Source organism: Mastomys coucha, unplaced genomic scaffold (assembly GCF_008632895.1).
Source record: "Mastomys coucha isolate ucsf_1 unplaced genomic scaffold, UCSF_Mcou_1 pScaffold14, whole genome shotgun sequence".
NCBI lineage: Eukaryota > Metazoa > Chordata > Mammalia > Rodentia > Muridae > Mastomys > Mastomys coucha.
This window is the reverse complement of record NW_022196896.1, coordinates 86,885,089-86,912,560: the sequence shown is the minus strand read 5'-3', so window position 1 is coordinate 86,912,560 and position 27,472 is coordinate 86,885,089. Positions and strand designations below refer to the sequence as shown.

Below are 27,472 nucleotides of genomic sequence, written 5' to 3'. Positions count from 1 at the left end.
GTCTAACTGAATGTCTGCATGTAGATGAATGCAAATAGATTCATCCATATTTATCACCCTGCATAAACCTCAAGTCCAAGTAGATCAAAGACCTCCATGTAAAACCAGATTTGCTAAATCTAATAGAACAGAAAGTGGGGAATAGCCTTAAATTCATCAGTACAGGACACAACCTCCTGAATGGAACATCAGTGGCTCAGGCATTAAGGTCGAGAATTAATAAATGGGACCTCATAAGACTAAAAAGTCAAAGGACACCATCATTAGGACAAAACATGACAGCCTACACATTGAGAAAAGTTCTTCACTAACCCTGAGTAAGGTAACCCAGACCCAAAAGAACATGCATAATACGTACTCACTTAAAAGTAGATATTAGCAATAAAGTACAGAATAACCGCTCTATAAACAACAGACCCCAAAAAGCCAAATAACAAGAAGGACCCAAAGGAAGATGGTTGAATCTTCTTCAGAAGGGGAAACAACATAGATATCGGAGGTGGATGGAAGGAGGGAGTTGGGTGGAAGAGGGAATGGGGAAGGGAGTGGAGGTGGGTCATAAGTAGAGAGAGAGAATGGAGATTGGTGGAGGGTGGGCAATCTCTAGGACATCTCAGAGACCTGGGATGGGAGGGGGTCCCGGAGGGTCTATGGAGGCTGCTCTAGCCGACACAGGATACGGATCCTGAAGTGACCACTCCCTGTAGCCAGGCAGGACTCCCAGTGGAGGGATAAGAACAGCAACCTATCCACAAAATCTACAATCTAAAATGTGTCCTGACTATAAAATATACAGGGACAAAGAACAGAAACTAAGGGAATGGCCAACCAATGACTGGCCCAATTTGAGATCCATCTCACAGGCAAGAACCAATCCCTGACACTATTAATGATACACTGTTATGCTTGTAGATGAAAACCTACCATAACTGTCCTCTGAGAGGCTCCACCCAGAAGCCAATGGAAAGAGAAGCAGAGACCCACGGCCAAACATTAGATGGAGTTCAGAGAATCTTACAGAAGAGTTGGGAGAAGGATTGAGGGACCTGAAGAGGATAGGGACACCACGGGAGGACCAACAGAGTTAACTAACCTGGATTCTTTGGGGCTCCCATAGACTGAATCACCAACCAGAGTGAGCACCGGTTGGCCTTAGACCCCCTCCACATATGTAGCAGATGTACAGCTTGGTCTTCATACAGGTTCCCCATCATAAGTGGTGGGAACTAATGGGGGTGACCCCCAGAGGGGGATTCCCTTTCTCAAGAGAGAAGGGGAAGGAAGGAGGAATAGGGGGAGGGTTTTCATGAGGAGACACTGGGAGGAGAGGAAGGCCTGATATTGGGTTGCAATGTGAGTTAATTAATTAATTAATTTTTTAAAAGCCTGCTCAGATTCCTCAGTGGATTCCTTTTATTCAGATTAGAAGCCAAGTTCCTGTAGTAATCTAGATTACCATGATGCTCCCCACCCTGGACCGTCACCTATTATACCTTCTTGGTTCCCTTTGATGCAGACCACATTGGTCCTCTTGCTGCTTTTCAACAATATGCTGCCCCCCTTGGTTCCTTGCTTTTGGTGTCCTTCTGCCTAGAATATATTTCACACACACACATCTACTCACACACATATGCACACCTGCAGGCACGTGCACAGAGGCACTCAAGCACACAGACATACATATACACACGCTTCCACACACATACGTGCACACATATGCACACATGTGTACAGATGCACACAAACACAAGCATGCATGCTCACGCATATGTACACACACACACACACACACACACACACACACACACGCAGAACTCAACAGTTTCCTGTTCAAATGCTGTATCAGAAGTCCTCCTCTACTCATTATGAACTAACATTCCCCCTCACCATTCTGCTCCCTTCCGCTTTTTGTTTTTGTTTTTGTTTTTCGAGACAGGGTTTCTCTGTATAGCCTTGGCTGTCCTGGAACTCACTCTGTAGACCAGGCTGGCCTCGAACTCAGAAATCCACTTGTCTGTGCCTCCCAAATGCTGGGATTAAAGACGTGTGCCACCACCGCCTGGCTCCTCTTTGACATCTTATACACTAATTTGTGTTAGTATCTCTTGTGCCTCCTACTAAGCTTTAAGTGAATTACAACAGGAATTTATCCGTCTTGTGGTTTTATTCTCAGAAACTAGAATAGACTTGGTACACAACATAAGCTTAAAAAGCACTTGAGTCAGGTAGCTGTGCCCTCGCCTTACTTGCATGGAAGTCTTAGCATGGGCTCGCTTGATGGAACGTGTGGGTTTTGTTCATTCCTTTTCTTTCTAGTCCATTCCTCAAAGCTACTCAGGATTTACATCTGCCTATGAGATTAGGAATCTTGAAGAACATGAATTCTGTAGTATTTTAAAGAGATCCATTTTAGTTATTTTCTGTGCTGGAGAAAAACAAGGAAATTTCCAGCTGAGTTCCTGAATTACTGTGCACAAGAAAAAGACAAAGGTGCCCCTTCTCCCTGGAGCTACTGCACATGTCTGCGTGTCTAGGGGTAATGTGGTGGAGCCACTGCGCATGTCTGAGTGTCTAGGGGTAATGTGGCACACTTCTCTAACTGTAAGGAAGCACCTGATCTCTCAGTACCAAACGGGTGCCGGCTATTAAGTTCATGTATTGAATACAGTTTTCTGTACATTTTCTAAATCATCAGACTATGAGGATTAGCTGGAGTTGGTTGGCCAAGTCTGGGTATCACTCACTAGAAGAGCAACCTAGCATTATCACTCCACAAAGAGAAGGGCAAAGCCATCTTTCAAATGCGACCACAGGGCCGTCGATTGGACAAGCAACTTCAGATGTACGTCTGCATTTTCTCATTCTGCCCTTCTTTTTACTGTGATTTGTATTCATGTGTGAATAACAGTGAGTTCTTACACCCTAAACAGTATGGCATGGTGTCTTCCCTTGTTAACAAAATAAAATGAGTCTATGTACTGTTACAGGGAAGTACATGATTCGCTTTGCAATGAATAAAGCAGCAGGCCGACAACAAAGAACTACTGAATCATGCAAACACATCTTTCCACGAATCTATTAGACAAGGCAAAGGGGATACATGTCTTTTCCTTGTCCTCAGACCTAGACTTGGCTCTGAAAGACAGGCATACACTAGGCTCTTGCTGCGATTACTCCTACGAACACCATTAGATGTTTTATTACATTAGAGATGGTGGTGTCATTTTGATGTCTTTAAGCTTTTCATTTGTGTCACCAATAATACAGAATTGAAGAGTGCTGTGAACGCAGAATACGGACGACCTCTAACAGGAAGCTATGTGCTATAAAGACCTAGCAGATAGAAATTGTTATCTGAGGATACAGAGGAGTCATCTTACAGAGAATGGGGTAGGAAGAAAGCTTAACCTAAGGATGGGCCCTGCATCCCAGAGGCAATGTTCAAAAATGAGTAGTCAAAGAAACTTAGAGCAGCTCCGTTGGAGAATTACGCAATCTTGGAAATTCCCTCTGGCTGGTATTTTGAATGCCTTAGAATGCCGCATACCAAAAACAATAGGAACGATGCTTGAAATTTCTAAGTGTCCCTGAGCCCTCTCCCTCTTTCTCAATTATGGCAGCACTCTTTTCTCTCCTCTGAAGGTTGATGTTGGGAACAAAGGGTAACATCAGGTTTCTTAAAGATGTTTTGTTTCATCGATTTTAGAAAAAATAAATAAACGTGGGTTTCCTGTCTCTTTCAATCAAATTAATTCAAAATAACAGCGCTTGCCAGGACCGGAGGTTGTGGGGAAGGAAGGAGAGTGGGTAGAAGGTACTGTTGTGAATTGTTCCCTGTAGCTGATATTTCTCCATAACAAGTGTTCGTGCAAAACAAAAGACTGCTTTAGAAAACCAGGAGCAGACACAAAGCCACAGAAGAGGGTAGTGACCATGGTATTTTAGAGATCAAAACCCTTGAATTTGCTTGAACCTCGTTGGGTCTCCTGGTTGTTTCACTTGTAACATAGTAATTAATATAACAATACAATATAAGGGAAATGGCGCCAGTAGAAACTATTTATAAAACATGTTATCTGCAGGCATCTGTGGTTTCTTCTATCTTCCAAAGTGCTGGGTTCATTAACATGGGGAGGCAGTATAGTGCAGCGGTTAAAAGTGCAGGTTCGGAGTCTCATGGAGCCATAGTCTTTAATAGCTGCTGGCGGGGTGGGGTGAGTAGAGTTCTTCAGGCATGTGACCAGATCCAAGGCAAGCCCCACCCCCAAGAATTTCGGAACAACACAAATTGGACCTGTTGGGTTTTTAAGAGAGAGAGAGAGAGAGAGAGAGAGAGAGAGAGCACAAAATTAGGTTCAAAGTAAGTTGAGGGTGGACCTGGGAGGCGATGGGGAAGGCGTGTGACTATGATCAAAAAATGTTGGATGAATTTTCAAAGAATTAAGGGGAAACATTAAGTGCGGGTTTGACAGCAGGGTGATGCCCTAGCTTTGCCTCTGCTAATATGTAACCCCGAGGCAAGTTTCCAAACCTCCCTAAAGATTTGATTTCACATAGAGCTGGAAACTCGTCTTCTTGACAGTTAATGTAAGAATCAAGAAAGATAATCCTTTAGGGGGTTTGAACTGTCTCTGGTCTGAAGTGAGCACTCACTGAATATTTGTATTTAAAGCCAGCGTGAAAATACTTGTCTCTCCTTTGGCACTTCCAGTTTCTAATCGAAGAGAGGATGGTGTTTGGAATCGGTAGCTCTGTGCCTGTCAGACCAGACTCAGAGGGAGAAAGAACTGACAAACTGCTAAGTTTGGCTTTGCTGTTGGAGAGAAGGCTGCCGCCCAGCTGTTTATTACTCAGGTCTCTGACACATCCCCTTCGGCACTGTGAAAGAGCAACACACCTCAGCCCAGCCCATCCACGAGAGAGAAGGGAGGATTACGTGTGAGAGTTCAGGTTGTTGCCCTTCAGGAAGTAAGAATTACCAAACGTTTATACTGTCCTGGAACAAAGGTCCCTAGTGATGAGAGATAGCCATGGGGCATGGAGTCCAAAGGCTTCTGGAAAGAAAAGAAAACTTGTTAAAATAGACAAAAATAAGCAGTGTTCCTAGCTTTAGAGCCATTTCCAGAAAACATTTACTTAACTGACTAATTTGCAAGCAACATCAAGTTTCTACATAGCCAAGTTTCTACATAGCCAGAGAGAGAGAGAGAGAGAGAGAGAGAGAGAGAGAGAGAGAGATTTATGTCTAGGTCTGTGTGAACAATAATATCAAGGAGGAATTTTACAATTATAGGTTACCTGAGACAAAGGAGCCAAAAGGTGTTCTGTACACTAAATAGAAGTGAGCGGCACCCTCACTCTCGGTGGCTTCTGAACTATCTAACTCTCTCCACCAGGCCTAAGTCTGATTATATGCAAACTCTAAACACGTTGGTAAATAACAGCTGTTGAACCATTTATAAAACACTTGTTAAAAGAACACAGAATGCACACACATGAAGGTATCCCCCTGTGTCCAGAGCAGCAGGCTGGCTAACGGACAGTGAGATCAGCTGGCCTAAAGCCAAGGGAAGCCCTTCATTGAGACGGAAATTATAGCGCTGTTATTGTGTCGTAATAAGCATCTATGAAATGGAGCATTGTGTTTCTGCTGAGTCGTGAACAAAAAATAAATCAGGATCTGGCTTCCTTGCAGGCGAGGGAAAATGAATTTTGCTTCCTTGGATGAGACTTCCTTGGTCCCACAGAGCATACATTTTCTCGTCTTTTTAAAAACAATTCTACCTTTCAAAGGAAGCTATCTTTGACTAAGAATTGAAGGTGCTTATTCTGCGCAGATGTCTTTTGTTCTACCTGTTTTCAGAAGGGCAGTCCTGTGTATAAAATGACTTGCTATTACAGAACCTCGGGCGGAGGGAAGCAAACATTGGTATTAAGTTCCACAGTGACTCTGTTTCCTCGTGCCATCCCCAGCAGCAGATTAATGAAGAAACCTCATCCAAACTTAGTGACCAGGACCACAAGGTATTCCTGTGTCTTTAAGACTGACTGTTGGGTGGAAAAATAAGCTCAGGCACATTAGCCGGTATGCAGAAAGTGAAGCCTGGTGTAGAAGCCTCAAGAAGTCTGTCATTCTGAAAGGTTGGTTGTTAGCTGCAAAAGAGCAAAGGTTGCTATCGTTCACCTTTTACATTTATAGCTTTTGTTTTTATTCCTTGGGGTTGTATAAAGAGACCCTTTATGCTTCAGACTAGCTGAAGTTATTTCTTTTCACCCTAATAAAATGTTCTTATGATTAGAGATTACCTAATCCAATTCTGTTTCCCCCATTTCAATACTCCAGACACCTCTTTCGGGTTTGAGAACATAAAATCCTAGTTTTCACCCATCAACCTATGTTCCAAATTGATTGTATTGAGAGTCTTGGCCCTTAATCTCTATTGCCTCTTAGTTTCTTGTTGCTCTCAATTTAGAAGTTATGCTCAGTAGAGCAGGAGGCAAGAAATAGTCATTGGCATATCCGTCTGCAAATATAGATATCTTGTACCTTTGAAAAGACATTAGCACATAGCTACCATTTATCAAGCATTGCCGTTAATGGCCTTAAAACACAAGCTCCTTCAATCAGAACATTTTCTAAAGTACACTCTATTATCTCTGCCTGGTAGTGGAGGGAATTAGGGCTCAGAAGAATTAAAGGATCTGTCCTGGGTCATGAAAAGCCAAGAGTTAAATCAGAATAATTTAAAATCCATTATACAATGCTCCTCCCAAACTCCAAGTTTGTTTGCCCTGGACAAATATTACACTTATAGTTCAACTGCTAAGGAAAAAGAGGGAGGTGGCAGCTGCTAACCAGGGGCAAATGAGAAAAGACCACAGGGTATCAGAGGACAGACACCCCTAACGAGCCTTCAAAATGCGGTGCAGTGCCTGCCCTCAGCAAGCTAATCGTGTAGTTGAAAAGACACACAAGCATCAAATCAAATGTGTGCTGCAGTCCAGGTGTAGCCCAAATGTTGTGTGTATGGGGGAGTAGGGATAAGAAGCAGTTTTTCCCACATCTCAGCAAATAGTGGAAAAAAACCAGCCTTGCCTACTTTACTGTTACCATCACATCTAGTTTCTTCTGCTCATAAGAACATCTGGCATATGTTTGTCAAAATTGAAGTACCGTTACATTGGTTTTGGATATGTGAAGTCTTTCAAGCAATGTGCTGGAAAACCTGCCTCTAGACTCTCAAATGTCAGTCCTGGTCAACATTGATCTTTTTCCCCTCTGTTTTTGTTTTTTGAAAGAAAATCAGGGATCAGACTTCTACAATTGTTCTACTTTATGGATGAGCTCCTGAGGAAAAGAGAGTCCTACAAGAACATTAGGCCAAGCCTTGCTCTCATAATACCAAGCTTGAAACTATTTAATATCTGCTAGCTGAGGATTAATTAAATCCGCGGTTTGCAGAAGCAGCGGGCTACTTCTGTAGCTGTTAAACAAAACTTAGTATTTATTAAGGAGAGTTTCCATCGCAGATGCCTGAGTGAAAAGGCAAAATTATAAAAAGGTATACTATTGTCTGCATTCAAATTACATACATATACATATACACACAAACAAAAATGTACACGTAGCATGCATAAGATCCATGCATAGAAAGCTATCCAGGAGTATATTTGCTGAAATGTTGGCATTAGCTGGGAAGATCAGGATTAAATTTGTTTTTAATGTTTTTCTATATTGTTTAGATTTTCTGTGTCAATCTATTACTTTCAAAATAAAAAAAGAGAAAATGAGATGATGATCTTGTCTGGGGAGGAGAACAGCATGCATCTTTCAGGAGCACATATTACAAACTATTTTCCAGAAAGAACATTTCGAAATGCGTTTCTACTGAAGTATTAATACCTTCACTTCCTTTGAACAAGGTGATCCTTGTACCAGGCACGAATTTTTAAATGGTAGATTTACCATCCTTAGAAAAATTACACCACATTAAAAATTATGGATGTGAGATTAGATTTAGCTCCCTTGTTCTTCAGTGCAGTTGTTTTTGTTTGTTTTGTTTTGTGTTTTGTTTTGTTTTTTAAAGATATATCTTCCACCTGTCAAATAATGTACTTCTGGCAGAGAAAAATGTTGACCTGTGCCTTGTATGAGGGTCCATTCTAAAAACAACAAGCAATAAGATATTCTTAATTTGGAAGGCCTCTCAAAGGAGCTTGGGTAGACTTTTAACCTGGCCTCATGCCCATCATGCACCCAAGTTTCTAGAGGAAGCAGGCTGTGTTTTTATTCCTCTCCTCCACATTACCAGTGATGTTGTGCTAACACACTAAATGACCAGAGCATTCCACGTACCTTCCCATTGTGCATGAATTATAATCAGATCTCCAACACTCCTTCAACTACAGGAATAGGTAGTACAGACTTAATAACATAGAGAAATAGAGTGCCCTGGGATTCTGTTTCCTTGTGTAAAAGCTCTGTCTGTTCCATGGCTGACATTCTAAGCCTATTGGCATTTCTAGGACACACATGTGCTCTTGAAGGTTCAAAGGCTATATGGTTCTGAACAGATCACATTTCTGGGAGTGAACTGATTATGTTGGAAGCTACATTCCTGCCATTACTAAACAATTATCAGTTTCTAAAATGTGAATAAGCAGATCTAATCTAATATACCATATACCAAGTGCAGAGTTCCAATGAAAACATATGTGACTCAGTAATAAGAGGTAGGAAAAATTGTCAATAGCAGGAAGATAAAAGAAAAGACTGGCTTTGTTGTTACTGCTGCTGTTTTAACTTAGAGTGTTGCTGGAGAGATGGCTCGGCAGTTCACAGGGCTTACTTGTGTTATTGAGGACCTGAGTTTAGTATCAATACCTACACTGGCCATAACTGCAGGTTGGGACTGTGCCATCCTCTTCTGGCTTCTTCAGACACATGCACACACATAGCATATGCTCAAACAGATAAACACATACACATAAATCACAATAAAAATAAATCTTTAAAAAAAAGAAAGTATAGAAAATGAAACTTAATTTTTTAAAAATGAATTGAAGGAAAATATCAAAAAGAAGAAAAAGAAAAGAAAGGGGGAAGGCCTGTCTCTTAAACCAAAATAACATGATTATGTATAGATTTGTATAATTCCTAAATTGTCCCAGAACCTCCTCTTTGTCAATTTGAGTTGCAAAACAAGGATAGCCCATAGCTCTCATACATACTTCTGATGTTAAAAACCTCATCATTTTCTACAAAGCCATAGAATTTCCTAGTTGTTCTGAGGCCAATTTTAAAAAGGTCTCAGAATCTTAAGTAGTTTAGTTCAGATTTTTGTGAATGTTAAATGTTTGAAAATTCTAGAATTTTCTCCCATAGAATCTCACTTTTAGTGCATATTTTTAAAGCTTGTTAAACACTTAGATAATCAAGTGGAAAGGAAGTAGTTTGTTGTGTGAAAAGGCATCTATCAAGGAGATTTGTGGACTTAGACAATGTGAACTTGGGCATTCACACAGACTCTGAACTTTACTCGTGCTGAACTGGTCTCTTTTCTACTTGAACTCAGAACTACAGAATGGGGGGAGAGGGGCGGAGTGAGCTCACATGTGTGTGTGTGTGTGTGTGTGTGTGTGTGTGTGTGTGTGTGTGTGTGAGTGTGTGTGGGTATGCATGTGTGTGTGTGTGTTGTTGTGTGCAAGTGTGTATGAGTGTGTATGTATGTATATGTATAGCAAAAATACTGTAATGTGCCTGGTGTGGTGGCACTGGCCTTTAATCCCAGGACTCCAGAGGCAGAAGAAACCAGATCTCTGAGTTCGAAGCCGGCCTGGTCTACAAAGTCACAGCCAGGGCTACACAGAGAAAGCCTGCCTCAAAAAACTAAGCAAAATAAAACAAAATACTGTAGTGTAAAATTCAATAAATGTGGATTTGAGGAAGGTTAGTTTTGAAGATTAAAAACTGACTCTGAAATCAAATTTTAAAGCCCTTAAGCAGAAATGGAATTGTTAAGTTCCGATCAGTATCAGATCTATAAACCCACTATTATTAGGAGAGGTGACCCAAATGTTAAACTTTTCCTCAAGGATTTGATGAACTTTCTCTCCTGTTAAAATAAAAATGTCCTACTTTCTAATACCAACTCTGATTAAAGCTAGACTCACACTAAATCATATAAAGTTTACTTAATTTTAAAGCTAGCTTCCTGAGTTTTATAACTTTAACCTTGTATATCTTAGTGATATTTTTAGAAAATCCACATTTACCAATGCATATTTAAATGTCAACAACTAGAGAATTTTATTGTCCAACTACTCAAATACCACTGTTTATATGAAAAAAAATCGCATTTACTTAACTTTTTGAATAAAAAAAAAATTGATTTTGAGATTTCCTGATAGTTCCTCTAAGATTGTGTGCCTCTATAATCTGCTTGCTTGCTTGAAAAACATAAATCCAGTTCAATCACTGCAAGGCCAAAGTTTAAACTTAAAATAGACTCAACAGTTAATCAATAGGTTGATATGCTGATGCAGAGGGTAGCTAGGCACAGCCAGAGGTCAACGTACTGAGGCAGTCAACAACTTATTCAATGAAGCTCAGCACAGAGAAGACAATTAGACCTTATCACATGGATCTAGTGACATGGATCTAGGGAGGGCCTGCATAAATGTCAGTCTCAAGTATGTATGTTAACTGCTCCATTGTATGACACAAGAGCCTGTAGAGAGCTCATGTCTACATTAGTAGCTCAAACTGTAGACAAGATTTTCTACAAAAGGATTCCTTGAGCACTACAGTATTTATATATTAGACATTTTGAAAAGCAAACATGTAACTCTGTAGTCCTAGCCAAAATGAATCTTCTCTGAATTGCTATACAGGAAAGTTTTGTAATGAGGAAAAATATATATAAGTTGTTCATGCAACCTATATGAAATTGCATTAAATTAAACACGATTTAATTAGGCCAATTTCTGAGTGATACTGCATCAGGCTTTCAATTTACACGAACAAGTGTTAAAAAAAGAAAGAAAGGAAGGAAGGAAGGAAGGAAGAAAGAAAGAAAGAAAGAAACTCAACAGAAAACACATCAGTTTTTTTCTTACAAAGTTGTATTGACCTAAATCGTCTACAGAATCCAAAGGTTAGCTAGTCTTTCATAATAGCTTTGGAAAAATAAATAAATAAAACGTGTAGTCAGCTTGAGTCTACGGTAAATTCTCTTCATCTAATCACGACTCTGATATACCAATAAAATACTGAGCAACTTGACATCAAATGAGTTCCAGTTCTCCCATTTTGTAAGTAAATGCCTCTAAAAAAAAAAAAAAAAATCATTGAACCAAGGCCGAGAAAGCCAGGTGAGAAACATCATTAGTGTCTAAGGAAAAGCTGCAGAGTGGGGAAAAAAGAAAAAACCTGGTTCCTTTCCTTGCTTTACTAGAATACAGTCAGCAGTGGGGACAGTCTTACAGTGTGTCTGCCTTCCTTTGGTCACAAGACTCCTTCGGAATAGACACAGGAACTGACAAGCGTTCAAGTGGGTGAAGCCGACACCTGGCAAGAATGGCTTGTGAACAAGGAGTCTTCGTACAGACACAGTGGACAGTGAGGTAACTGTCAGGCGGTAACAACAGTCGCAGGCCTGGTCTTACAATCACCATGATGGCAGTTCTGAAGTCAGCGCTCTGAGCCAGACTTCCTAGGTGGCATAGTCTGACTATTTTCAACTGTTGAGTGGCACTGTCTAGGGAGGTTGTTGAACTTTTTGGACATGGGGCCCAGCTGGCAAATGTAGAGTCTAGCTATAGGGGTGGGGCTAATAAATTCTGACTCAGCCATGGTTAGGACCAAAGTTTTCTCTGCTTCCAGACTTCTGAGACAGTGTAGTAGTCACCATAGAGCCCTGCTCCCAGGCTTTCTCCGCCATGTGGACTATCTCCCTAATTATGACCCTGAATAAATCCTTTCTCTCTTAGGCTGTTTCTGTCAGGAATTCTGTCAGAGCAATGAGGAAAATAACTAGTTCCCATCCTGTTAGGTGCAACATCCTAACCTGATATCACCGAGCAGTTTCTTCACTCTCTTGTGCCTTAGTCTCTCCATCTGAAAGAGGGTGGTATTTAATAACACCCACCTTGATGTGTTATTACAAATATTAATTGATATAAAGCACTGACAGAGTGCTTGGTACTTAGAGAACACACGGTTAATGTCAGCCATTCCTCATCAGAACTCCCTATTCCAAATCTCTATGGATAATTTAATTCTGGGTTTCTTTTTCAATTTGTAACTGAAAACCCTTCCAATTAGGAGCTACCTTACAGTCAAGCTTTCTAAAAACATCTTCCTACACATTCAATTCCTTGTTCAAAAGCTCCAACGGCTCCCTATCTCTGAAAAGATTCATAAGCCCCATGCTTAAATTTAGCTTGCAGAATGCCCTCTACTCCAGCTCTAGTCTGCTCTCCCAACCTTCTACTCCAGATAGACTCACCTCCCTTAAATCACGGGCCAGATGCATATCTCTCTCCCACTGCCATACAGGCTCTGCTCCACACACAGGAAGTGCTCGTAGCTGTCTGTTATGTTATTTTTGCTCTGGCATCCTGGAGCATAGTTGTTTAGGTCTCACTATGCTCTGGAGGATCCAGAAGACTGTGGTCTACCCGGAGGGAAGACTGGCCCAGAAAACTCAGCCTGACCACAGCTTCTGAGAAGCTCAGCAGTGGTTGCCAGGTTGAGCTAAGGCTGGGAGCACAGATCTCCCATAAGGTTTAGTCTCAGACATGCTCCATAATGCACATGTGCATTGAAGTTATTTTAAAATAATAATCCTATTGAGGAGTCTAGGGAGAAGTCTTAAGTGAGAGTTCTCAAAAAATAAGACTCTAGAGGATTTTAAAAAGCAGTAGCAACTTTGGCTAGAAACTGTAAGCCTTCACCACCCTGCTTTCCCCATGGGGGCACCCTCACGGAATTTTTTAATTTATTTATGCAATGCAACAAACTAATCTCTCTTTCTGGTCAACAAAAGCTTCCGGTCCCGTTGACAAAACTGGCTTAAAACTCTCTGTTGGGTCAGTTTGCTTCCTCTTTGGTGCCACTGGGATTTGAGGAAGAGGCAGCAGGGAGCTCAGAATTCTTGACCTCGTGAGACCTCCATTTGGAGTGCTGATAACCCCTGAGGTTGAAAGGGAACCATGAGTGTTTACTCTAGCTATCCGTCATGGAAGTAAAGGGAAGGCCCCCTGATAACCTTCAAAGATAAACATCTTCCTTCCGAGAGGGTGGGAGTCCTTGCTTCCATAGTAACAGAAAAGGGGATGGGGAGAGCTGGGGAGATTCTCTGTTGCTTGCCTTTCAAACATGAGAACTTGAATTTGACCCTCAGAAGTCAAGTAGAGACACAGATCCCTACTTTGCAAGCTCTGAGTCAGTAAGAATCCATCCCCCACACAAGAATAAAGAAAGAAAGTGGACGACTACTGGGAAAAAAAGACACCTCTGGCCTCTGGCCCTCCACAAGCTCAAGTGCATGCACATCTGTATATTTATACACACAGGGGTGGAGGGGGGGGGACAGAGAGAACCTTACATGCTTTTATTGTGGCAGAAAAATTGAACAGTGGCTTCCTGATGTATAAAAAGGATTCACAACACTATGAACTAACTAGTACCCTCAGAGCTCCTAGGGACTAAACCACCAACCAAAGAGTACACATGGTGGGACTCATGGCTTCAGCAGCATATGTAGCAGAGGATGGCCAAGTCAGTCATCAATGGGAGGAGAGGCCCTTGGCCCTGTGAAGGTTCTATGCTCCAGCATAGGGGAATGCCAGGGCCAGTAAGCAGGAGGGGGTGGAGTGTTGAACAGGGGGAGGGGGGAGGGAACAGGGTTTTAGTTTTTGGTTTTTTATTTTATTTTTATTTTTATTTTATTTTTTGGAGTCGAACCTGTGAAAGGAGATATTGTAAATAAAGGAAACATCTAATAAAAAATAAAATAAATAGAATAAAATAAAATAAAAAGGATTCCGGTCCCGTTGACAAAACTGACTTAAAACTCTCTGTTAGGTCAGTTTGCTTCCTCTTTGGTGCCACTGGGATTTGAGGAAGAGGCAGCAGGGAGCTCAGAATTCTTGACCTCGTGAGATCTCCATTTGGAGTGGTGACTTTCAATCTTGTTCATTCAGTAGATTCAGCAGGCACCAATCTGTTCTGTTTGGTCAGCCCGGTGTTTTTACCTTTTTAAAAGCTGCTATGTAAATGGCCTTAGAGTGGAGTCATGCTTTGCAGTTTGATACACTCTCCATCGTATCTCTCAGCTTTACGTTGTGTAACCGCAGCCCCTGCCTGGAGACGTTTGTGTCTACAGTTTCTGCTGGAATTTGCCTCTTTGGTAGACTCCTGAATGAACTGAATACTAGGGCATCTAACATACCGTCCCACATAACTCTCTCCCTTCTAGTAGCTGCAGAGCTCCACCAAGTGTCGCTGTTTAAATACCCCCCCCCCCCCAGAGTTTCTTCTGTTGGTTTCTTTGCTGCCCAAGGAGAAGAGACCACATCCATCACAACCATCATTTTTGATTACCTCAACCCTCAGTTTACCCACAGGACTCCCTAGGCTTAAAGGCAGATGAGTCTGCATGCAGTCATTGGTTTCTGCCTTCCTGTTGAAAGCCCAGTCTTGGACCTGCACCACCGGCCTTCAGCTTTGGAGAGTTGTAAGCTGGAAACTTCATCCTGCCTCACATTTCCTGGACTGAAACTTCACAGCCTTCTCTCCAGGACCACCTGCCCAGCCCAGCTTATCAGGACAGTGAACTGGCCTTTGTTGCACTGCGCTCCACCAGGACACGGTAAGTAAAGCATATAGCATTCCAGTTCTTGGCCACAATAGAGGAGAGGGGACAGAGTCAGTCTTTGACATAAACAGGACTCATCCTTTAAGTAGCTGGAGGGGAATGTTGGCAACACCCAATTAGCCAGCTGGTCATCTCTATTTCAATCCACCCTCGTTGCTAACTGCCAAGTTTTAAAGCATTAAATGCCTTAGCGTGCCAGGCATAGTTCAAAATCAGATTTTTAAAAGCTGCTTTCCATGTTGCCTCCCTTCTTCCTCAGCTGGTGTCATGTACAAACTAGGGGTCAAGCAAGTTAATACTTCAGATAAAAGGGTGCTGAGGCTTTATGTGGAAGCCAGTTGGTAAGTCAGTATAAACTTTTCTTGAACTCTTGCTCAAGAGGAAAATTTCTTGAGTGCTCATTATTCTTGTGGATATTCTTGGAATGCTCAGAGCCCATCTCACAGTCAAGTCCAGCTCCTTCAGTAGGACAAATCATTGGGGAAGGGGGCTGGGTCATAAAAGATATGCCTGGTTATCAAAACAGACCCACAGGATACATGGAAAGAGTGAGGACATGGCGGGGTTGATGAGGTCCAATTCTTATCTTTTTCTGTGCTTTTAAATTCCCAGTCTCTATTGTGGGAAATAAACAGCCATCCCTGGAATGCTAATACATACTTACCCAGCTCCTCAGCTCCCTGCTTTCCTGCCTGTCACCTCCCTGTCTTTCTCTGTGGCTGACAATGTTTACTTCAACTCAGCTGAACTCGGTGATGTAGTCTCATCAAAACAAGATCATGCCATTAAAGAAATAAAGTTATTTCTTTAACTCTCTGATATCCAAATCTAAAAATCTCCATAGGCTTGGAATTCTTGAACAAGCAGTTCATAGGAAAGATTACAAGCATAAAATGTAATTTGTTACGGTAGAAACATTTATCTCTTATCTGATGCCCTTCTTCAACTCAGCAATGAGTTGTTCATTTGAGACTCAGGAAAAGTGACTCTCTTGAAGTAATAGCTCATGGCAATACATGCCTTTAATCCCAGCACTTATGAGGCAGAGGCATGTGGATTTCTGAGTTCAAGGCCAGCCTGGTCTACAGAGTGAGTTCCAGGACAGCCAGGGCTATACAGAGAAACCTTGTCTCGAAAAACCAGAAAAAAAGGGGGGGGAGGGGGAATTTACAATGGACCAAAGTACAGATATCACCAATTCAACTTGAACCAATAGGTTTTATTAGGTTTACTTACACAAGTATGGGTAAGGAATTAGTTCTAGGAATAGAAATGACTCAAAGTCAACTACATCACCAAAAGCCCCCCTTGCATGGGTGGCAGTTCACAAGTTTGAGAACTGTACATTTCTGCACAGTTTCCAGGCATCGCATTCAGTGTCTGACTTTTTCAGGTAGTTTGGCTGCTCTCTGCTTCTTGGCTGGTCTCTCTTGCCTATTATTGTCAGCTACCTGAAAATATCTCTTTGCAGTCCTTATATATGCTTAGAGAAGGAGGGGCCTAATTAATCTGATCAGTTTCAGGGACTTCCTGGAGCTTTTGAGTTGTTCTCTTCCCAAACTTCAGAGATCTCTACAGATGAATGTTTCACCTTCCTTAGGACAGGCATCCTGTCTTAAGTACATTTCCTCCATGATTGGAGATTTTTTTCTAGAAGGAAATTGCTACATATCATCAATATAAGGAAATTAAGCATTTCTGACTTGAGAGATGACTCAGCAGACAAAGGCACCCACCACAAAACTGATGATCTGAGCTCAATCCCTTGGACCCACATGGTAGAAAGAAAGAACCTATTTCCAAAAGTTGTCCTCTGACTATCACACTTTGGGTACTCTGTGGCTCACTTCTACTTACAAACACACACACACACACACACACACACACACACACACACACATTTGCAAAAAGAAAGAGATTTTATGTATAAATTAAGCATTTTAAAAATTCTAGTTTCGAAGAAAAACACCAACATCCCTTTTTCTATCTACAGACCCATATGTTATATATGAAATTAATCTGGTAGAATTAATGTTTTTATTGGTCCTTGTCAGAAATCAAAATATATGATTAGGACAATTACATATTTGTATTTCTCACAGATCCTAAATGGTTGCCACTGTTGTGCCTTATCTTTCTTCTATACTTCAAAACCTTGGCTTTTCTCTTACTGGTTCCACCGAGCGCCAGAATTCCTGATGGTGTGCATCTGGAACAAGGTGCAAACAGACCACCATAAACACTCTTGTCTCGCAGCCTGGGACATGACACACATTGTTCAGAAGACTTCATGGAACGTCTCTTCGGCTCCACTAAGCCTAAGTTCCTGTGCGCTGTGCTTGCAGTATTGCCCACTTTCTGAAATCGATTCATTCCTTCCTTGTATCCACCTGCTTGACTCACCGTGCCCCTTCCCACTTATGTCTAATGGATTCATGTTTAACCAGTCCCCTGAATCCAACCACCCAGAGTCACCTGTGCTAGAGCCAGTGGCCTCTCTATCCTGTGATGACATTATGCTAGCACATCAGCTGGACATCACCACTTGCCATGGTATCTATACAATACAATCAAGATATGCTCAAAGCCTAATCCTGATTCTGTGAATGAAACTAATTTGTAAACAGGATCTTGGCTGATATAATTGGGTTAAGATAAGATCAAGCTAGGTTAAGGTGAGCCCTAAATCCAATATGATGGATGGCCTTACAAGTTTGCACCCAGGAAAGAGGTGCAAAGGCACATCCCTGGGGAAATGCCATATAAAAGTAGAAATGCAGGACAGATGTTCAGCTGCAAACCAAAGAATCTTAGGACTGCCAGCAGCCAAGAAGCTGATATATGCACAGGAGAGCCCTTTCCTCAGGCCCCTTCCTCAGGCCCCTCCACAAGGACCCAACCTCGCCAACACCTTACTTTTGGACTCCTGGACTCAAGAATTGTAAGAGAATAATTTTTTGTTAAACTATCAGTTCATGCTACTTTGTTATGGCAGCCTGGGAAATTAATATAATTTCTCTCACGCTTTGGGGGAATTATTTGGTTCATTTAACAAACATTTATTCAGCACCTACTATCTGCCAGGGGATTTTTTTCCCCTCTGGGTGTTAGGAAAAGTACCATAAATAAAAAATGGTCTCTCTTCCAGTCTGGCTGAGAGATGAGGTCATGTAAGTGTAGGGAGGGAGCGTTGTATGGGGTGTTGAGGAAGCAGAGAGGGAACATTTAGCCAGGGTTCAGGGAAGGCACACTGAAAGAGATAAAAGGCACACAAGAATCTTGAAGGATACATGCAGTACCAGAAATCTGAGGCAGGAGGGAATAAACAATCCTCCCCCACACCCAGTTCTAACTTCAGCCTCTTCCTGCAGCCACATAGCTTCCATGGAGAATGAAAATGTGTGATCCTTCTGACGGATTTTCTGCACCCTGAAGTCCGTTGCCAGCTTGGCTTTATGAAGCAGGTCCATTCTCTTAGGGCTCAATAGGAGAAAGAATAGGATGTCTAGTTTCAGGAGCAAGGGTTATTTCCATTTTTTTGTTTTGTCTTTTCTATCTAGCTGTCATGTCTCTGTCACGTGGCACCATACCATTTGTCTTAAAAGACATTATTGTTTTTTGAGACACAAAAACACTTTAAATCCAGACTCAGGACAGTAAGGTCCATCTGGGTTATGATGGTTGTGCACTTGCGATCCCAACTAAGGCAGAAGGATCACAGATTCAAGGCCTGTCTGGGCAGCTTACCTAGAGCCTGTCTCAAACTAGAAATAATGAAGCTGTGTGAGTGTAGCTTAGTGGCAGGTGGCTTGCTTCACACACTCTTGAATTCAGTCACCAGTTTTGGAGGAGGAGGGGAGTAAGGTACAAGTTCTTCCAAAACAGATTATTAGATCCTCCCAGTGACAAGGAAATACTGATAAAACAGAAGATGGTCAAAATGAAACATGCTCACACTCTGGAAAGCCGAGTAACGAAAAGATGATTTTACAGAGGCGGTCATCATATTAATATTGTGATAGAGTCCCTACTGGATTGTTTCCCAAGAGGTATTTTTAATCGTGTTTGTTTCTGTGCAGTCATGAGCAATGTGCCATCCAGCCTTTTACACACAGCATTACAGCATAAACATTTTCCTAGGCCTTGAGAAACTCATTATAAACGTGATTTTAATGGCTCTGAAACATTTGATGGCATGCATAGCCTTAGAGTTGGCCATTAAGTCAGGTCATAACTTAGTGAGTTTTTAAGTGGTGATTTTGACTAATTTCATCACAGACAGTGGTCTTTTGATGCAAGGACAGTTTTGTTATCAAGAGGTCGATTTCAAAACAAACCAATGGAAATGACAAAGACTTGGACTTTATAATACAGAATAAATGACAGTGTGAACTGCTCTCCCCTCCCATCCTCATCCTCCAGAGATTTCCTTCTCTATCCTGATGCTCTTTCTTGCTGGGACAACTCCTCTCAACTTCCTTGTAAAGCTAGGAATGAAGCCCTAAGTATTCTGGGACCTCTGTCCTCCTGATTACGCTAAGTACTAGCTGAGTCTTCTATTGTTCTTGCTCAAGACAAGAACTTCAGTGCTAACCCAAGACTCCTGCTTACTCTCCAAGACATTCCCTTGTGAATTCACTCAAGTTTGTCCTGCAACTAGTCCAGCTGACCCTGGTCGAATCTATATTTTTCCTAAGCCATTATTCCCATCTCATCCACATATGCTTTCTTAGAACTTCTCACCAAAATATTATATTTTGGGGGTTACACACATGAATGTCCATGTACATACACACACACACACACACACACACACACACATACACTGTCCATTTGTATTAGTTCCTCTGGGGTTTTTTCCTTTCTATTGTTGTAAAGGTCTTAGCAAAAAAAAAAAAAAAAAAAAAAAAAAAAAAAAAAAAAATACAAAGAAACATTTATGCTCACAGCTCTGGAGACAGGAGAGACCAAGATCAAGGCTCCAGGAAATGACTGCTGGTGGCACCTGGTCTCTGTCTCCAAGACCTTGTCTTCTTGCTGTGTTCTCACCTGGTGAAAAATGACAATAACAACAAAGAAGCAGAACAGACAGATGGGAGGTGGGGTCTTTCTCAGAATCCTCTTCTGGAGAAGCCCTAATCTCTTCCCAAATGCCTGACCGCTTAACACCTTCATCATATGATTCAACATCAAATGCTTAACACCTTCATCATATGATTCAAGCTCCAGCATATAAATTTTGGAGGCACACAAATGTTCAAACCATAGGAGTAACACATCTACTGCCATTATCTCCTGGTGTTCCAGGCTTTGTCCAAACTCCACCTGAGCCAAACTCGCTCACCTGGGCTCTTGAAGGACACCTATGCAAAACAGACACTCACTGAGCTACTTCATGAGTCACTGAGACTAAATGTCCGCGTGCCTCTGAGTAAACACATTACCCTGCCGACTCCTGACACTCACATTGCCTCTAAGAACACTTGCCCTGCCTCCTTACTCCAACATACTTCAGTATATACCACACTGCCACGATATGCACTGCCATCCCACTCTAACTGCATAAGTGACTAAGCACCATATAGTCTTCACTTTGAGAGATGCTTGCCTACCATATAAATAGAAGTCCACAGAATCTGACAATGGACTTTTCTTTTTAATGGTTTGTTTAATAGCAAAATCTGAGTGTACTGGTTTCCTCTGACTTATGTGTCAAATCTACACAAACTCGGCGGTGGCTAAAACAGTAGCAGAGTAGCCTCTGACAGTTATGTAAGCCAGATGTTCAGAATCAGCCTCCCTAGCCAAAGTCAAGGTGTCTACAGGGCTACAGTCACTCCTAAAGCTGTAGGGGCCAATCTGGCCCTTGCCTCTTCCAATTTTTAGTAGCTACTGGTATTCTTCAATTCAATCTACCTGCTCCTAAAACCATGTTGTTTAATCTTCTCTCTGTGTTAAGTCTGCCTCCACCTTCCTTTTCTAGGGATTCGTGTGAAGGTGTTTAGGACTCGCTAGGGTAACTCAGGGTAATCTCACACATCAGAATCCTTAGCTGAATCACACATATCCAAACATTCCCCTTTAACAAGGTAACAAGAACAGGGATTAGGACTTGACATGTACGTGTGGCTATTATCCTTCTTCCTACTTTATCGACCTTGGTGAAAATGAGGCTATTGTGATCTTTAGCTCTCCTGAAGTGAGTAATCCTCTCACCAAAGAAATAGTCATGGGTGGGATTACAGAGTACCACTGCACTGGACCTTAACAGGAACACTGCGTGACGTTTAGCATCTGTGCTGTTCAGCCTGTCTAAAATCAGACAAGCCCTGCATCATCCCAGGCTTTCAGATAAAATAATAAAGGTTTACAGCTCCGAATTTCCCTGCCTCGGAGCAGCAGGCCTTGCTGTCTGCATAGCATTTCATGGCTTTCAGCTCTATACCAATCCAGGGTAGGATGGTAAGCGGTGTGACAATCATCGTTCTTGTTTTAGAGCTAGTAGGAAATCAGAGGGTTGCTTGCGTGTCTTGCTGAGTTACCACATTAGTCCATTGCAAAGACTAATTTTCATTGAGTTCATCATTGCGGCCTCCCCAGGGAGAGGCAATCTGAGATCAATTACTCTTTAAAGCATACAATTTGAATATTTTTACTGGTGAAGGTTAGAAATAGCTCTGTGAATCCTGTCAAATGGCAAAGCAGATAGGCCCTGAGCCAAGATCAAACAAAGGGGCCAAGATAGTTACAAGAAAATGTTCAACATTGTGAAGAATCCGAAGACAGCTGTGGAGGCCATGTGTTGAATGAATTTGACTTCCTATGGTCTGTTGTTTGTTTTTGTTTTGTTTTGTTTTGTTTTGTTTTGTTTTCATATGAATGCATTGCCTTGTTTGAGGTTTGGGGAAGAAAAAAGCTACATCCACATAGAAATTTGCATTCTGTTACAGGCAAGTTGACAGGCCACTTATAAACTACAGATAATGGTGCTTCTACTATCGTGGGAATTAAACGAGAGCATATGAAATGCCTAACACAGAAGCCTAATGAACATGCATTGCCCTGCCCCCTCTTACTATTGCTGTCTCTCAAGAAAACCACCTCACAAGGCTGAATCTCCTGAGACCCGGAGTTCCCACCTCCTAAGCTGCTGAGGCTGGTGAGAGCCGGCAGCCCAGATTCTCAGCCTGACCTACTCCGGGACAGTACAATGGAGCACACTGTCCCTTTTGGAATTTACATGAACCTCTGTCAGCCTCGTTGAGGGCCAATGTACAATCCTTTTGTCGCATCTCTTTTCCCTGCCTGTATATTTTCATCCTTACATCCCTGAGAGATTCTGCTTTCTTCATCACGATACAAATGAAATTTGAATGGCACACTCAGAGGCTTACGTCTTATAGAAGAAGGGGCTTATGAACGTATTTATAAAGCATTTTCTCCAAGCCCTATTTTATCCTAGCACGGACAAAGTCGCATCAACCTGGCACCGCATTTTTATGATCTCTGCTCTAGCCTGCATTTCTATTCCTTACTCTGATCGGTCTTGACCTTGACATCCCCTCACATGAACTTCCCTGCGTCTCCTCTCTTCCTAGGCAGATCCTCCCACCTGGCAGTGTCTCTTCAAGCCTCCTCTGTGAGCTAGTTCTCCTGCTGCCCTGGCTCCTCTCCGTGCTCTCTCAAGGGAGGCTGTTCCCATTCCTAGCTTTGAAAGAAGACCCGCACTTCCGGAGCTCACCACCGTTGATTGCAGTCTATCTGAGGAAATAACCAGGAACTAATTAAGTGGGAGAAATGTAGCTACTACTTACAAAGTCCGACTCGTCTTAGCATCAGACCGCCATAACAGTCTCAGCTACACCTCGCTCACTCCAGCTGCCTCAGCAAGGACTTTCTACCTCAAATCCCTCCATAGAAGGGGAAGGACTGTCCCCTTCTGAGATCTTGAGCATCCGGGTCCAGGACTTCCCCTCCTCACAGCCAGGGTCTACTTAGATCTGCGTTTCCTTGACTTCTCCATTTGAGATAACACCAATCCCTGACTGTCCTCTCTTCTACCCCAAACCTACAGACCATGGCAACTCCCTTTCTCTCTTCTGTTAACTTACCACCTCACTCCTTCGCATATCTGTTCTTCTAACTGCTTTACATGAGATACAAATACTTCTGCCCTGGACCATTCCCACAACCTTGTGTCCTCAGCCTTCTACGTGGGCACAGCTACCTTCTCAGGGAAGGAAGAAGACAACTATATTGACATTTTGCATTTTTTGTAAGTTGTCTTCTGGTTTCTTTCCTTCCAATACGTGAGCCCCAGGAATTGAACTCAGTTGTCAAGCTTGACAGCAAGTGCTTTTACCGCTGAGCCATCTTGCCAGCTCGGCAGATTTTTGGCACTTGGTGTTTGTGCTCAGACTTTACTTGTGTTTGCATCCGTGGACAATTATTGTAACTGCCACATCAGCGGCTTCCCCATTCTCCCAAGCAGCCTGTGACTCCAATCACTCAGAAGCCACGCACCCCTCCTCTCCCTCTCAGCACGTGGCTGTTAGCACAGAGAGAACTCTGCCTCGATATGCCAAGTACTAACTTCCTCATTTTCAATTTGCCACTCTCTGAAGCCTCAGAAACGGATTTTATCCCACCACTAGTTCAAGGCCAGCCCTTCCCCTCTGCATTCTTGATCCCATCACTCTGCTGGTCCCAACAATTACACTTCCCACCCTCCCTTATCTAACAGCTCCTTCTCTGCATTTGTAAACATTCGCCACTGCCATCCACTTTGAAAAGTGTTTGACTCTAAATCCCACTGTGCCTCCCTCTTTTTCTTTTGCTTCTACTTTTTGACTTCTTGAAGGGTCATTATGCTCAGCACTAACGGTGCACGCTTATTATCTCAACAGTTAGGAGACTTAGGTGGGAGGATCATAGCTTTGAGGCCAGCCTGAGCTACCTAGAGAGACCCTGACTCAAAAAAGTAAGTTATTATGTTCCTCGGTCCGCTGCCACCTTCTTGCCTTGGTCCCTGCTCCCTTCTAATGGGGCGAGGAACCTGCAGCCTAACATCACTTCCCTTAGGTGACACTTCCAGTGTCATTGTTCAGTGGGCTCCAAGCCTCTCAAAACCAGCAGAGTCCTTTGTCTAAATTCTCTAGCTACTCTGCACCAGCAGGGACTCAGACCTAGGCCTGAAAGGTGGTGGCAGTGGCAGGGACAGCTGTTCACAGTGTGGTCAGAGTTTTGCTGTGTAAACCGGACTGAGCACACACTTGAAAGGGGAAGGACCCTCCTTAGCATGGACAAAGACTGAGACCCTATCTATAATAATAATAATAATAATAATAATTAATAATTAATAATTAATAATAATAATTTTGATCATAACAAAATACATATAACATAAACATTTCTACCTTCACTGTCTATACATGTATAACCATATGTCTTTCCAAACCCACAAAACTGAAATGTGGTATCTACTAAGAAAATAAATAAAAAATAATAATAACCCTAACTGGGCATGGTAGTGCATCCCTTTAATCCCAGAATTTGGGAGGCAGAGGCAGGTGACTCTCTGTGAGTTTGAGTCCAGCCTGGTCTACAAAGTGAGTGGGCTACATGCTACATACAGAGAAACCCTGTCTCAAAAAGAAGAAGAGGAGGAGGAGGACGAGGAGGAAGAGGAAAAACAGCTCCCTATTCCTGTTCCCTCCCATACCTGCTAACTACATTCTCTCTCCACTTTACCCACTCAAGGTATTTCATTAAGTGGAATCCTTTGGTGACTGGCTTACTTCACTTAGCCTGGATTCCTTCAGGCTCACGCATGCTAAAAGCACATGCTAGAATTTCCTTCCTTGTAAAAGCAGAATGACATTCCATCCTGAATCCATGCTATACTTACCCACTCCTCTGTTAATGGACCCTTAGGCTACCTCCATCTTTTGGCTATTGTGAATAATGGTCCTAGGAGTGCAAACGTCTGTTTGTCCCTTGGTGGTTTGTGCCTTTTAAATATTTAGACATACACCGTGTGGCCTCCATCTCTGCCCCTGCTGCAGGCTCCGCAAATGCTAGAGTAGCCTTCATGAGACATTAGCATTCCCATTTGCCAAAGCCAGAAGCCTGCCTCCACCTTAAGGGCCAGTCCCTCCGCTCCAGGGAAACTTCTGCAGATCCACATTGAGAGTCAGCAAGTAGAACCCCGGAGTGATTCATGAAACCTATCCTAGGCCTACCTGGTGCTTTCCTTCACCTAATAGCAACTCTCCATTTCATGTGGGAGAAAACCGGGGTCAGGAGCCGTTAAAATTGTGTCCGTTTCTAGTGAAGAACAAACTAGACTCAGGTCCATGACACTGGGTCTGAGCGTCGGCATTCGTTGCTGGGAGAGATTTGGTCCTGAGAAGGCATGGGGAAAAGACTTCTCAGGCTTCTCATGGAGCCGCTGGGTTTATGCTCAGAAAAAGGTTATGACAGGGTGGAATAATTAGTTCAAAAATATGTCACGTGAGAAAAATGCAGGTTTTCTAACAAAGCCCATAGTGTTCTGAAATAAGAAGAGATTGTTTTAGCTTAATTTTAGGTCAATGCCTTATCCGTTAGACGACCAGGACTGTTTTAGCTTGGTTTTAATGAAAAAGATGCAAGCAATCAGTTTGAATACATCACACACACACACACACACACACACACACACACAGCTTTAACAGCAAGACTGATTTTGAGGAATTTAAATGAGAATACACCAGCTAGGCTTTAGAAATGAGCTATTGAGTCAGAATGAGTAAGCTAGCACTTAATGTCAGTCTTTTAGTCGTCACAGTACATGACTGACGGGCATGAAGAGAGAAGAATACAACAGATGACAGTCTGGAATTTGTGTCCATGGCCGACAAACTACAAGACAAATTCCTGATTATTCTGAAACACCGGCTTCCTTTCAGTACAGAGGCAGTAACGTCTACCTTTCCCTGTTGCTGTGATAATTAAAAATGATGATGGGGTAGAAAGCATAGTATAAAAAACAGGTACTTGAGTTATTAGCTACATAGAATCTGCAACATTCATTTACTTGGTGACATTTTACTAAGCATCTGCTAGGCAGCCCACGTAACCAGGCTAGGGAGTCTGTCCTAGACAGACTTACCATTGGCGTGATGAAACATCATGACCAAAACAACTTAGGGCAGGAAGGGTTTGTTGGGTTTACACTTAAACATCATTATTTATCTTCAAAGGAAGTAAGGATGGGAACTCAAACTGGGCAGAAACCTGTAGGCAGGAGCTGATGCAGAGACCATGGAGGGATGTTACTCACTGGCTTGCTACACATGGGTTCTATAAGAAAGCTTACTTAACTTTCTAATAGAACTCAGGACCATGAACCCAGACATGGCACCACCCACGAAGGGGCTGGGTCCTCCCCCATCAATCACTAATTAAGAACTGCCCTACAGCTGGGTTTTATGGAAACATTTTCTCAACTGAAGTTCCCTCCTTTCAGATAACTCCAAATTGTGTCAAGTTGACATAAAGCTAGAGCCAGCACAGAGCCACATGCCCTCCAGAAATCTGTTGTTGCTGAATACATTTGCAATGTTCTTTTCAGGTTGGAGAGGGTAGCCAATTATCAGAGCATTGCCAACAACCAGTATTTTATTTGGTGTCAGAAGCACTTCCAGTCAATGACTAGACACACCTCTCCAGCAGAAATTCAATGATGGATAGGTTGGGCTCAACCCTGAGCTCTGCCATGTGTAATGTGAGTCACATCAGTCTCCCATCTACAATACCGATTTGTAATGCTGCCTTTATTTCCTAGGGTTGATATGAGACCTAAGCTAGGATGTGAGTGTAGCTGTGGTAAAGCTAGGATGTGAGTGCAGCTGGGTCTGCTCAGTGCTTTATGGATATTAGTTACCTTTAATAAGTTATCCATTGCCGGGCAGTGGTGGCACATACCTTTAATCCCAGCACTTGGGAGGCAGAGTCAGGCAGATCTTTGAGTTCGAGGCCAGCCTGGTCTACAGAGTGAGTTCCAGGACAGCCAGGGCTACACAGAGAAACCCTGTCTCAAAAAAACAAAAAAAGCATTCCGGTCTGTCTGGGCTGGGGTCCAGAGCAGACCTTGGGCACAAGCTCTGCTGCCAGTCCCACAACACCCAGAGGAAGCTCCACTCCCAGGCCCTCTGACACACCCAGGATCAGAGGTGGGCAGGAACCAACATCTGTCCCAACACTGGGAGTAACTGGGACCAGCAGGACCAGGCACATAGGAACTCCACCAGCCCAGTGACTCAGGTTTCTTCCAGTCTGTCTGGGCTGGGGTCCAGAGCAGACCTTGGGCACAAGCTCTGCAGCCAGTCCCACAATACCCAGAGAAAGCCCTACTCCCAGGTGATCTAACAAGCCCAGGATCACAGGATCACAGAATCACAGAATCATAGAGACAGCTTGACTCTGAGGACTTCTGACACAACCAGGATCACAGGAAGGACAGGCTTCAGTCAGATTTAGAAGGGCAGGTAGCACTAGAGTTAACCAGATGCCGGAGGGCAAGCATAAGAAAATAAACAACACAAACC

At 42.7% G+C, this 27,472-nt stretch overlaps 1 long non-coding RNA gene across 2 annotated transcripts in view; it reads right to left on the bottom strand.

Moving 5' to 3' along the window:
• Window positions 1-3,060: 3,060 nt before the first annotated feature.
• Window positions 3,061-27,472, bottom strand: part of LOC116089183 — a 42,787-nt gene continuing 18,375 nt past the window's right edge. Inside the window, exons 2-3 of one of the 2 annotated variants that reach the window (XR_004118202.1) lie at window positions 4,898-5,054; window positions 3,061-4,294 (exon numbers count right to left, since the gene is read on the bottom strand). This is a non-coding gene — a long non-coding RNA (uncharacterized LOC116089183). The remainder of the gene's footprint in view (window positions 4,295-4,897; window positions 5,055-27,472) is intronic. The other variant, XR_004118203.1, reaches the window with a different exon arrangement.